The sequence below is a fragment of the Arachis ipaensis genome, chromosome B8, assembly GCF_059453495.1.
Source record: "Arachis ipaensis isolate K30076 ecotype BB chromosome B8, ASM5945349v1, whole genome shotgun sequence".
NCBI lineage: Eukaryota > Viridiplantae > Streptophyta > Magnoliopsida > Fabales > Fabaceae > Arachis > Arachis ipaensis.
The window spans coordinates 51414719-51427971 of record NC_142443.1 but is presented as its reverse complement, the minus strand read 5'-3'; the positions used below and the strand labels follow the sequence as shown (position 1 = coordinate 51427971).

Genomic DNA, 13253 nt, shown 5'->3' with positions numbered 1-13253 from the left:
ATGGCATGCATGGTGGATACTAAAAATTGAGGGAGAAAACAGCCCCGTAATGTGCATAGAAGAGCATAGTACCAACATGCAATCAGGCCAGCTGACCTCTTCACCTTCCATGGAGTATAACTCGAGTTGTAGAGATCCAATTGAGGTGCTTCCAGTTGCGTTAGAAAGCTGACATCCATAGCTTTCCAACGAGGTATAATAGTCTATATTTGGCATCAAATTGGCAAGGTTGACAAGAGAACAAAGTGACGACTCAAGAAAGGGGGTGCAACATTTGAGTGTAGTTTAATGGATCATTATCCTTTTTGGATCAATTATGTCACTCAGCCCTTCAAGCAAGCAAGGCCCATCAACAACACCAAATCAAGGCCACAAGAATCATCTAGAATAGTTTATTTTCATTTGATTGTAATTTGCTTTGAATTTCATTTTCATTTTGTAATTTAGGGAGCCTATTTAAAGGCCTTAGTTTCTGCATTTGAAAAAGAGGGGATTGAAGGGGAATCCAGCCCCTGAGGGGGAACTTTTACTTTCACTTTTAGCTAGTTTTCCTTTTCTTTGTAATTGAATTCAGAGCTATGATTCACTAAACCCCCTTTCATTGGGTTAGGGAGCTCTATTGTAATTCAATGAATCAATAATAGTTTATCTTCTTCTTCAATCTTTTCTCTTGAATTTTGTTAGAAAGCTTCTCGATCTAATTCCATTGAGTAGTTGTCTTGGGAAAGAAACTACTCATACTTGGAATCCTTCGGAGCCTTGGGAAAGGAATGGAGGATTCATGCTAGAGAAGCTTTCTCACAGTGGATTGGATTGGGGTTTGGATGGATATTGTGACATGTAATCCTACCAAATTGTGGTTCATGAAATTGTGTGGTATAATCAGTGATCAAGCATCATCTCTTCTTATGAACATTTAAACCAAGGGATTGGGAATTTGTTTGTTTTTAGAGAGCATTGGTGAGCCAAGGAATTGGGATCCAATCATATAAGATTGCCAAGCAAAATTTAATGAACGCATTGGTTGAGGAAGAGATAAACATGTTTTGATTCGGAGATCTCAATATCTCCTATAACCCAATGAATTCCCCAATTCTGATTTCCACTTTCTCTTTACATTCTGCTACTCAATTCATGCAATCACCCCCATTCCCTTTTAATTTCAGCAATTTAGTTTCTGCTCTTTAATTCATGCAATTTAAGATTCCGCCATTTCAATTTCTTGTCATTTACTTTTCCCGCCACTTTTACATTCCGCAATACTCATCTCAATCTTGATTCCGCTCAACTAGAACACACTTCTAATCCGAATTGCTCACTCAACCAATCCTTGTGGGATTCGACCTCACTCTATTGTAAGTTTTTACTTGACGATAACCGGTGCACTTGCCGGAAGGAATTTTGCCGATCGTGCAATTTCCTAAATCGTAGCATAACACGTTTATGCGCATCAAGTTTATGGCGCCGTTGCCGGGGATTGGTTTTCGATTGACAATTCTCCAATTGGAAGTTAACTAGATTGAGCAATTTTTCTTTTCTTTTGTTAATAGTTTTTGTTTCAGTTTATTACTGCTAATTTCTGCAAATTTTAATTTGTTTTCTTTGCTTATTCACTTGTTAGCATACTAACCACTAGCTGTTTGTGATATTGCCTCACTATGGGATTTCCACTATCTTTGGATGAGTATTGTTTGAGACTGGGCACATTGCAAAAAAGAAAGGAGTATCCATCATCTTTTGGTCAATCAAAATCCATGAGAAACTCTCCACCACCACAGAATGATTCATGTTATTATGCTCATGGTGGGTGGGAGTATCAGGAACAGGAAACGGGGTACTTCCCAGAGCCACAAAATGGTCCATGTTTTGGTAAATGTGATCACTACTCAAGTTGTGGCTGGGAAGATCAAAACCAAGGAGATTTCACTTATTCACACCCCATTCATCAAGAGCCATCACCTCTGAATTATCCAACCTCACCTCCTAGTTTTACATATCCAAATTCTTCATCACTTGAGCATTTCTCAGCACAAAATTCCTTCTCAAATTCATACAATTCATTTCACTATCCACAAGACTCATTCCACTACACACAAGAGTCATACCACTACCAACACTCCAACCAAAGACTCTATCAGCCCACACAAAACACATACTCCCAGCCACCATATCACAGCCAAGATAATCAACCTCATCAACCCAATCCGAACCAACAATTTCAAGATCAATTAAACAGGATAGAAGGAATGCTTGCAACTATGGGCAGAGATGTGGCCGATTTGAAAGGCTTTAAGGAAGAAGTGATATCCAACTTACAAAATCAAGGTGCTGCCATTCAAAAGCTAGAAGCACAAATTGGATATCTATCAAAGCAAATCCCTACCCACAATTCTTCTAGTGATACCATGGCAAACCCAAGGGAGGAATCAGAAGAACAAGAAAGGGAGAAAGTCAATCAAGGGAGATCACACTCCAATGACACAGAGAGTTGCAAAGAGGAAGGGTTCATTGAACCACAAATTCAGGAAGCTTTTGATGAACAGGATACTCCAACTGTCCAACAACAACCAAGTTCTGAGATCAAGGATGTGAAGGCAGTAGAAACAAGCACCAAAATGAGGATTGTGACCGAGAAACAAAGGACCATATCCATGAAGAAGAGAAGGTCGAAGAACAATCCAACTCCTGAGCCAACAAGCAAGTTCACTCAAGCCAATCACAAGGGAAAGCTTGCTGGAAAGAAGCATTCACAACAAGGGGCACTAACTAGCTCCTTTATCCACTTGAAGTCATTCCTCTTAACAAACTGGAGGAAGAGGAAGAAAGTCAGGAACAGCATGTCAAGCTAATGACGTTAAAGAAGCGCTTGTTGGGAGGCAACCCAACCAAAGGTAGTTCTTCTTTTCTAGTTATTTCAATAAAAGAGTTAAGTAGATTTATCTGTATTGCAAGGAGCTAAGTTTGGTGTTGCACACCAAAACAATTCAAGGGTGAATGTGAGATTCTAAGTTTGGTGTTCCACCAAAAACTTCATTAAAAGCACATTTCTACCTCAGCATGACTAGTCACTAGCTCCAACCAATCAGGGAAACTACTTAAACAATAGTTTAATTTCTAGTTCATAGTTTCTTTTTCTAGTTCATAGTTATTTTCTTAATAAAAGCACATGAGGTTTTCTGCATATGATCCAAATTGCTGCATATGGCAAGGAACTAAGTTTGGTGTTCACACACCAATCTAAGTTCAGAGGCCTACAAACATACATGCATGCTAACCAATTCTCAAAGTGCTTGGGGAACAAGCAACTTCTAATAGCTTTGCAGGAAGACAATCAATCTCATGGAAGGAATATACATCATCATCAAAGAGAACACCAAGGCTAGGAAGGATGATGAACAACAAAGAAGATGCTAAAAGGTTGTATTGTCACTTAATTGCTGGTACTTTGAATTGCTGATATTGGAAGTTTGCATGCACCCCTGCTTTAAGTTTGAGTCATTGCAGTTTTTGTTTGTCTGTTTGTTTAAATTCCAAATAAGTGATAGTCTAAGTGTCTGGATAAACTTCACTTGCTTAAATGTATGCTTGCCATGCTTGTTCTGTTTCCATAAAATAAAAGAAATGTTTGAACAAAAGTAACTCAATTCCATTTGGTAAGAAATCAAATAAGATTAAGTGGTGGTATGCATGTTTGATTGAATAGTCAGCTCACTAAGAAATAAAGTTAGAATTGTCACTTTTAGTGGAAATTAGGATGCTGTCTATGGATCTTGATGAATAAATGTCTTTGGCCATGAAAAAGAAAGAAAAAGAAGAAGAAAAAGCCACTGAAAAAGGGCAACCAAAAAGCAAAAAAATTGAGAAAATAAGCTAGGCACCAATGGTTTGAACTTCTGAGACAAATGCCTGTGGTGTTTATGTATTAAGGATATGCTTGGATGAATAGGTTCTGAGGAGTGTTTCAACACTTGGTAACTTGGGTTAACTAACCCGGGATTATCAACCAAAAGTCCATTATCAAGAGCAACCTAAATACAAAACATTTAGTCACACAAAGAGGTGCTGGGCACCAATGTCTCAAGAAGAAATGTGAACTAAAATGCCTGTAGTGGATATGTGTAGTGCACTAATAAGAAAAAGAAAATGCCAAAGGCTTGAGCAACACATGACACTGAGCAACAAGGAGCAAATAAGCTCAAAGAAAAAGAAAAACAAAGAAAAGAAACTTGCCAAGGATATGTGAATAACAAGAGGCCATAAGCAGTGTTTTAGTGGAAACATAAAAAGTGACATTCTTACCTAAGAAACAATAAAGTGATGCTGCAACAACTTTCTGCATGAACACCCCATTAATCAATGTCAATTACTTACTGATATGGCTAATGAATTTACTTTCTGTTTCATTCTTTCTTCTCAATAATTCAGAACTTGCTTGGGGACAAGCAAGGATTAAGTTTGGTGTTGTGATGCAAGGCATCTTAGGCTAGTTTCACTAGCCTTTTTCTTTTATTTTTAGTTGTTTTATGCATTTTCTTGAGCCTTAAGTAATCATTTTGGGCCAAATAGTCATGCTTGTCTTAAATCATTCAACATGAAGATTTTGATGCAAATTCCATGAGTTTTTAGTTATATTCCTTGAATGCTATGAATGGAAGAATTCTCATGAAATTTTGCAAGACTTTGATGCAATTGTTTGGATGATTTCAGGAAAGAAGAGGCTAGGCAAGGAAGCAACAAAATCAATAAAGGAAGCTTGAATATCACATGTGGAGTTTAAGTTCCAGTTTAAGCTTAAACTGGAGCTTAAACGCCAGAATCATGAAGGCTAAGAAATGCTGGAATTGAAGTTTAACCTCCAGTTTGACCTTAAACTGGAGGTTAAACGCCAGAATGAAAAGTCTCACCAAGGAAGCATTCCACGTTTAACCTCCAGTTTGACCTCAAACTGGAGGTTAAATGCCAGAATGATAATGCCACTCAGGAAGGAGTTCCACGTTTAACCTCCAGTTTGACCTCAAACTGGAGGTTAAACGCCAGAATGGGAAAAAGCACCAGGAGCCATTTCCACGTTTAAGCTCCAGTTTGACCTCAAACTGGAGCTTAAACGTGTTCGACCAAGTTTTCTCCTCCAGGGTTGCTCTCTCCATTTCCACGTTTAAGCTCCAGTTTGACCTCAAACTGGAGCTTAAACGTGTTCGACCTCCAGGGCTACCTTTTCCATTTCCACGTTTAAGCATCAGTTTAACCTTAAACTGAAGCTTAAACGTGTTATATGGAACAGCTTGACCATGCCTTCTTCAAACATAAATAACTTGAGCTACAAAACTCCAAATGAGGTGATTCAAAATGCATTGGAAAGAAGACATCTAGAGCTTTCCAAGCATATATGGCATGCATGGTGGATACTAAAAATTGAGGGAGAAAACAGCCCCGTAATGTGCATAGAAGAGCATAGTACCAACATGCAATCAGGCCAGCTGACCTCTTCACCTTCCATGGAGTATAACTCGAGTTGTAGAGATCCAATTGAGGTGCTTCCAGTTGCGTTAGAAAGCTGACATCCATAGCTTTCCAACGAGGTATAATAGTCTATATTTGGCATCAAATTGGCAAGGTTGACAAGAGAACAAAGTGACGACTCAAGAAAGGGGGTGCAACATTTGAGTGTAGTTTAATGGATCATTATCCTTTTTGGATCAATTATGTCACTCAGCCCTTCAAGCAAGCAAGGCCCATCAACAACACCAAATCAAGGCCACAAGAATCATCTAGAATAGTTTATTTTCATTTGATTGTAATTTGCTTTGAATTTCATTTTCATTTTGTAATTTAGGGAGCCTATTTAAAGGCCTTAGTTTCTGCATTTGAAAAAGAGGGGATTGAAGGGGAATCCAGCCCCTGAGGGGGAACTTTTACTTTCACTTTTAGCTAGTTTTCCTTTTCTTTGTAATTGAATTCAGAGCTATGATTCACTAAACCCCCTTTCATTGGGTTAGGGAGCTCTATTGTAATTCAATGAATCAATAATAGTTTATCTTCTTCTTCAATCTTTTCTCTTGAATTTTGTTAGAAAGCTTCTCGATCTAATTCCATTGAGTAGTTGTCTTGGGAAAGAAACTACTCATACTTGGAATCCTTCGGAGCCTTGGGAAAGGAATGGAGGATTCATGCTAGAGAAGCTTTCTCACAGTGGATTGGATTGGGGTTTGGATGGATATTGTGACATGTAATCCTACCAAATTGTGGTTCATGAAATTGTGTGGTATAATCAGTGATCAAGCATCATCTCTTCTTATGAACATTTAAACCAAGGGATTGGGAATTTGTTTGTTTTTAGAGAGCATTGGTGAGCCAAGGAATTGGGATCCAATCATATAAGATTGCCAAGCAAAATTTAATGAACGCATTGGTTGAGGAAGAGATAAACATGTTTTGATTCGGAGATCTCAATATCTCCTATAACCCAATGAATTCCCCAATTCTGATTTCCACTTTCTCTTTACATTCTGCTACTCAATTCATGCAATCACCCCCATTCCCTTTTAATTTCAGCAATTTAGTTTCTGCTCTTTAATTCATGCAATTTAAGATTCCGCCATTTCAATTTCTTGTCATTTACTTTTCCCGCCACTTTTACATTCCGCAATACTCATCTCAATCTTGATTCCGCTCAACTAGAACACACTTCTAATCCGAATTGCTCACTCAACCAATCCTTGTGGGATTCGACCTCACTCTATTGTGAGTTTTTACTTGACGATAACCGGTGCACTTGCCGGAAGGAATTTTGCCGATCGTGCAATTTCCTAAATCGTAGCATAACACGTTTATGCGCATCAGAGACCGACTTTGTTAGGTCGATCTCTTATAAGTTATAGAAATTCCTCTTTTATAGGGTTGGCCAGACCTCTTTCCAGGGATTTACTGATAACTTGGGTTGACTTGGTCCGATTTCTCAGCGTCGGCCAGTCTTTAAGTTATTATTTAGCAATCCGTAAGACCTCGTCAGGTTCTTTTTTCGGATCACTTTCGATAACTTCTTGCATTATTCTGTGTTCATATTTGCTGATTTGTAGAAGGTGGTTTCTGTCTTTCTTTGGTCGACCTTTAGATGAATCGCGTTTTCATCTTTATTGGTCTTTTATCGTGATCGTGCAGTGAATCTGTTTTTCACTTTCTGCCGATCTGTTGCTTTATAATCGGACGATGAATGATTCAGATTAATGCGTCTTGAGAATTTGTAGAATATCTAAAATATTTTTTATTCAAAAGAAAGCGCAAATATATACATGTTGGAGTTTTTCATCCTTTTAAGTCGGATAATATCTGGATCTCAACTTGGTGCCTCTTTAAAAAACCTTTTCAGGAAAAAGAGTGCATCCTATGATGAGATCTTTTACCTTTTCTATCTATAGTACCTTTTTAGGTTGCAGGCATGCCACAATCTGGGAAGCTCTCGTCCATCAAGTTCGGATAGTCCGTAGTAGCCCTTCCCAAGTACTTCTATGACTCGGTAGGGTCCTTTCCAATTTGCTGCCAACTTTCCTTCTCCGGGTCGAGTTATTTCAATATCATTTCGGATTAGGATGAGATCATTCTCCGCGAAACCTCTTGGCACTACCTTTTGATTATATCTTGAAGCCATTCGGCGCTTTAGCGCTTCTTCCCTAATCCGAGCTCTTTCTTGAATTTCCGGAAGTAGGTCGAGTTCTTCTCTTTGAAGTTGAGAGTTAACTTCTTCATTGTAGTGGACTACTCTAGGCAACCCTTCTTCGACCTCTACTGGGATTATTGCCTCCACTCCGTACGCTAATCGGAACGGTGATTCGTTTGTGGTGGAATGTGGCGTAGTTCAATATGCCCATAGGACCTGTTGAGAGTTAGCTTCTTCATTGTAGTGGACTACTCTAGGTGACCCTTCTTCGACCTCTACTGGGATTATTGCCTCCACTCCGTACGCTAATCAGAACGGTGATTTGTTTGTGGTGGAATGTGGTGTAGTTCGATATGCCCATAGGACCTGTGGAAGTTCTTCAGCCTAAGCTCCCTTCGCATCTTGCAGTCTCCGTTTCAACCCAGCCAATATGACTTTGTTGGCAGCTTCGGCTTGCCCATTGGCTTGAGGATGTTTGACGGAGGTGAACTGGTGCTTTATGTTCAAGTCGGCTACTAATTTCCTGAAGCCTGCATCTGTGAATTGAGTGCCATTGTCTGTGGTGATGGAGTATGGAACCCCGAACCTTGTGACAATATTCCTATATACGAATTTCCGGCTTCTTTGAGTAGTGGCGTTGGCTAGAGGCTCTGCCTCAATTCACTTTGTGAAATAGTCTACTCCGAATATAAGGAATTTGACTTGTCCTGATCCCTGGGAAAAGGGTCCGAGAAGATCGAGTCCCCATTTCGCAAATGGCCAAGGCGAAGTTACGCTGATGAGCTCTTCTGGCAGGGCGATGTGAAAGTTGGCATGTTTCTGTAATGGGGGACATGTCTTTACAAATTCTGTAGCTTCCCTTTGTAGAGTTGGTCAGTAAAATCCCGCCCGAAGTACCTTTTTGGTGAGAGCTTGTGCCCCGAGATGATTGCCACAAATACCGCTGTGTACTTCCTCTAAAACTTCCCTTGTGTTAGAGGTCGGCAGACATTTTAACAATGGTATTGAAATCCCTCTTTTGTATAGGGTGTAGTTTATGATGGTGTAGTACTGAACCTCCCGTTTTAACCTCTTTGCTTCCTTCTCATTTATGGGGAGTGTTTCTTTTTTGAGGTAATTAATTATGGGGGTCATCCATCCTTGATCCTGACTTGTTATAGCTAGGACTTTTTTTGCTTCTGAGATTGACGGGTTTTGTAGCATTTTCTGGATGAGGCTTCTATTGTTGCCCCCTGGTTTGGTGCTGGCTAGCTTTGAGAGTGCATCAGCTCAGGTATTTTGTTCGCGGGGTTTGTAGCAGATCTTATATTCCCCGAGTTGTCCGAGCTGTTCTTTGGTTATATCCAAATACTTTTTCATGGTGGGATCTTTGGCTTGGTAACTCCCTGTTATCTGTGAGGTGACTACTTGTGAGTCGCTGAAGATGTTGAGTTTTTGAGCTCCAACCTCCTTAGCCAGCTTCAAACCAGCTAGTAACGCTTCATATTCTGCCTCGTTGTTTGAGGCCGGGAACCCAAATTTGAGGGAAAGCTCAACTTGGGTTCCTTGGTTGCTTTCTATTATCACACCTGCGCCGCTTTCAGTCTTATTTGAAGACCCGTCCATGCAGAGATTCCATTCTGTGGGGGTTTCCAGGGTATCTGTGAATTCTGCAATGAAGTCGGCCAAGTATTGTGATTTGATGACTGTCCGAGCTTCATATTGGAGGTTGAAATCGGATAACTCGACTGCCCATTGTAAAATTCTGCCTGCTAGATCTATTTTTTGCAGTATCCCCTTTATGGGCTGGTCGGTCCAAACCTTAATGGTGTGGGCCTGGAAGTACGGGCGAAGTCATCGAGATGTCAGTATGAGAGTGTAGGCGAACTTTTCTATTTTTTGGTAGTTCAGCTTGGATCCCTGCAGCGCTTTACTGATGAAATATACAGGCTGTTGCCCTTTGTCATCCTCTCGAACTAGTGCTGAGGCTACTGCCTGACTTCCTACTGCAAGGTATAATACGAGTGGTTCTTCCTCTCGTGGTCGATTTAGGATAGGTGGTCATCCCAGGAAGTTTTTAAAATCCTAGAAGGCTTGCTCGCATTTTGTTGTCCATTCGAACTTCTTTCCTTTCTTTAAAGCGGCATAGAAGGGGAGAGATCTTATCGCTGATCCTGCTAAGAATCTGGATAAGGCTGCCAATCTCCCGTTGAGTTGTTGTACCTCTCTGACACAAGTCGGGCTCTTCATGTTGAGTATAGCCTGGCATTTGTCTGGATTTGCTTCAATTCCTCTTTGTGTGAGCATGAAACCTAAGAATTTTCCCGCTTCTACTGCAAAGGTGCACTTTGTGGGATTGAGTCGCATGTCATGCTTCCTTATAGTGTCAAACACTTGGGCCAGGTCGGACAATAATGTTTCTTTGCTTTGTGTCTTTATTAACATGTCGTCCACGTAGACCTCCATGATTTTTCCGATATGATCTGAAAAGACTTTGTTCATTAGCCTTTGATAAGTAGCTCCCGCATTCTTGAGACCGAAAGGCATCACAATGTAGCAGTAATTTGCTTTTGGCGTAAAAAACGAGGTCTTTTCTTGATCTGGTGGATACATGAGAATTTGGTTGTATCCGGAATATGCATCCATAAACGAGAGGTATCTATATCCAGAGGAAGCATCTACTAGGATGTCGATACTTGGGAGTGGGTAAGGATCTTTTGGGCAGGCTTTGTTGAGGTCGGTGTAGTCGGTGCATATTTGCCACTTCCCATTTGATTTTTTCACCAAGACGACGTTAGCTAGCCATAGTGGGTACTTGAATTTTCGTATGAATCCTGCCTTCAGTAGTGCTTGTACCTGTTCTTCCACAGCTTGGGATCGTTCTGGCCCAAGTTTTCTTCATCTCTGCTGTACCGGCCGAGATCCTGGATAGACCGCCAACTTGTGACTCATTAGGTTGGGGTCTATGCCTGGCATGTCTGCAACTTTCCATGCGAAGAGATCGACATTATCTCGTAAGAACTGTACTAGTAATTCTTTTGCGCCTCCCTTCAGGATCGTGCCAATATTAGTTATTTTGTCCGAGGTATCCCCGATCTGAACTTTCTCTATTTCTCCGTCGGGTTGTGGACGGAGTTCTTCACGTCTCTGAACTCCACCAAGCTCAATTGTATGGAACTCTTCTCCTCTACATCTGAGGTTTAGACTTTCGTTATAACAGCGGCGTGCCATCTTTTGATCCACTTTTATCGTAGCTATCCCTTCTGTAGTTGGGAATTTCATGCATAGATGTGGAGTCGAGACTATTGCGCCGAGTTGATTTAGTGTTGTCCGACCTATTAGAGCATTGTAGGCTGAACTCACGTTGACCACAATGTAGTCTATCTTGAGTGTTCTGGATTAGTTCCCTTTTCCGAAGGTTGTATGTAGCGACACGTATCCCAGTGGTTGTACTGGGGTATCTCCCAGTCCGAACAGGCTGTTCGGGTATGCTCTAAGCTCCTTTTCTTCTAAGCCGAGTTTGTCGAAGGCAGTTTTGAATAAGATGTCAGCAGAACTCTCTTGGTCTATTAATGTGTGGTGGAGATTGGCATTTGCCAGTATGATGGTGATGACCATGGGATCGTCGTGTCCTGAGATGATACCGGATGCGTGTTCTTTGGTGAACGTGATTGCAGGGATGTCGGGTGCTTCCTCCTTCCCTTCGACATGATATACTTCTTTGAGGTATCTTTTGTGGGATGATTTGGGGATTCCACCTCCTACAAATCCTCCGTGTATCATATGGACATGTCTTTCTGGCGTACGAGGTGATCGCTCAACTTGTCCGACGTCTTCATCTCTTCGTCTTTTTCTTTGTTCATCATCTCGGGTGGCTAGATACCGATTTAGTTTTCCTTCCCTTACTAACTTTTCTATGATGTTTTTTAAGTCGAAGCACTCGTTGGTGGAATGTCCTCGGACCCGATGATATTCACAGTATTCGTTCCGATTTCCTCCTCCTTTTTTGCCTTTGAGTGGTCGAGCTGGGGGTATCTTTTTTGTGTTACAGACTTCTTTGTAAATATCCACAAGGGACACCCGAAGAGGGGTGTAATTATGATACTTTTTGATTTTTTCGCCTGTTCGATCTTCCTTCTTCTTGGATTCTTTATCTTTATCTCGGTAGGTGAAACTGGATTTCGAGGCTTCTCCAAGTCGAGAATTTTCTTCCATGTTGATGTACTTCTCTGCCCGCTCTTGTACCTCATCTAGGGATGTGGGATATTTCTTTGATATAGATTGGCTGAAGGGTCCTTCTCGTAGGCTGTTGATGAGGCCCATGACGGCAGCCTTTGTTGGTAAGCTTTGTATGTCTAGGCACGTTTTGTTGAATCTTTCCATGTAGTTGCGGAGACTTTTCCGATCTCCTTGCTTGATACCTAGTAGACTAGGGGCGTGTTTAGCCTTGTCTTTTTGCATGGAGAATCTGGCTAGGAATTTTTTAGCCAGGTCGTCAAAGTTGGAGATGGACTTTGGAGGTAGGTTGTCGAACCATCTAATTGCTGTCTTCGTGAGAGTCATTGGAAAAGCTTTGCAGCGAACGGCGTCTGAGGCGTCGGTGAGGTACATTCTGCTTCTGAAGTTGCTGAGGTGATGGTTGGGATCTGTAGTGCCATCATACAAAGTCATATCCGGAAGTTTGAAGTCTTTGGGGATTTTAGTCTTCATGATCTCCCTAGTGAATGGATCCTGATCTTTGCAAGAGTTGTCTTCAGGGGTGGTCCGGTTAGTCTTTGCTTTGAGATCGGCTTCAAGTTGTAGAAGTTTATCTTCTAATTCTCGACGTCGCCTTACCTCTCTTTGTAGATCCTTGCCGACTTCTTGCTGGTACTGGCTTTCTTTTTCGAGTTGCTTTAGGCGATCTTGAAGTGCTTCTATTACTCCCGGATGTGATGAGTTTTTGTCTCCGTTAGATTCCGGAGTGTCCTTTGGTGTGGCACCCATATTTTTGTGCGGCGTTCTGTCCTCTAAATCTGAGTTGTGGTCGTTATCCTGTTCATCCGCCATGGTGATGAGATGACTTCCAGGTTCCCCGGCAACGGCGCCAATGTTTCAAGGGTTACCTGAAATTGTAGGTCGATCTCGGGTGAGATCTTCTGTACGGGTCGAAGATGACATGTCCGACTGGCTGGTGGCGGCCGGAGCTGTTGTGTCCGACTCGTTGGACTGGCTGCACTTCTGATCCTTGGTCACCGGAGGGTGCGGGGTACCTGCAAGAGACTCCGATGCTTAAGTTAGCATGGGTATTGAGCAGGTTTATTGTAGAATCAGAGTATGAATTATACCTGGGTGCTCCAGTGTATTTATAGTAGTGTGGGCTGACCTTTCCGATAAGATAAGTTAGTTATCTTATCTTATCTTATCTTTGGGTGGGGTCAGCTTATCTTCAAGGGAACCGCCTTTATCTCTTTAAGCTTGGACTGCCTTTGGATTTGGGTCGTGTTCCTCTATTTGGGCCCTTTATTAGGCTTTCCTGTCGGTTTTGGCCGACCTCTTTGAGAAGAGGTCGGGTAGCCTGACCTGAAGAGGTCGGTCGCTTTGTCGCCAATCATCCCAAGTCGGATAGCTCGACCCAGGA

General features: G+C 41.5%; 1 pseudogene; it reads right to left on the bottom strand.

Annotated features, from left to right (window-relative positions):
* LOC148548068 (uncharacterized) overlaps positions 1-12343 on the bottom strand; it is a 29487-nt pseudogene extending 17144 nt beyond the window's left edge.
* Positions 12344-13253: the final 910 nt, after the last annotated feature.